Raw genomic sequence first — 465 nt, 5'->3', positions numbered from 1 at the left:
AACAACGGACAAATAGAGTCTTTAAAAACTTCAGATGTGAAGTTATTCGCTGTCAAAGTTGCGCCAAAATGAATAGGAGTCAATGGGATGCTAACGACAGGTGATGGCTTCGTAGCATTAAAATGGCGTCATGGGAGCTACGCTTCGAGAGGAAAGGCTGACCCCCTTGGGAAAACCAAATTCAGGTCAGGCCAATCACATCGTGTATAGAGACGGTGGGCGGGGCTTAACATAAGGACGGCAGAGTTGTGACTATTCCGCGTGAATTCCCTGCTACTTGAAAACAAAGAAGATTGTCTTTGGAATCGGCTTTGGCCGCGACTCTGGAAGACTTGGAGATTGATGTCGTTGGTTCACGATCCGATGATCAATCCGCAAACATCATAAGAATGATCCCATGGTGGATTTTTAACATGAATTAAAACCTTATCACAAAAAACAAACCCCACTTCCATTTTTAATTGT

At 43.7% G+C, this 465-nt stretch overlaps 1 protein-coding gene across 6 annotated transcripts in view; it reads left to right on the top strand.

The window, feature by feature from the left end:
• The window catches only part of baiap2b (BAR/IMD domain containing adaptor protein 2b), an 82,149-nt gene that overhangs the window by 71,219 nt on the left and 10,465 nt on the right, over positions 1-465 (top strand). The window lies entirely within an intron of this gene.

The sequence above is a fragment of the Etheostoma spectabile genome, chromosome 21, assembly GCF_008692095.1.
Source record: "Etheostoma spectabile isolate EspeVRDwgs_2016 chromosome 21, UIUC_Espe_1.0, whole genome shotgun sequence".
Lineage (NCBI taxonomy): Eukaryota > Metazoa > Chordata > Actinopteri > Perciformes > Percidae > Etheostoma > Etheostoma spectabile.
This window is presented reverse-complemented; position numbering and strand designations above follow the sequence as displayed.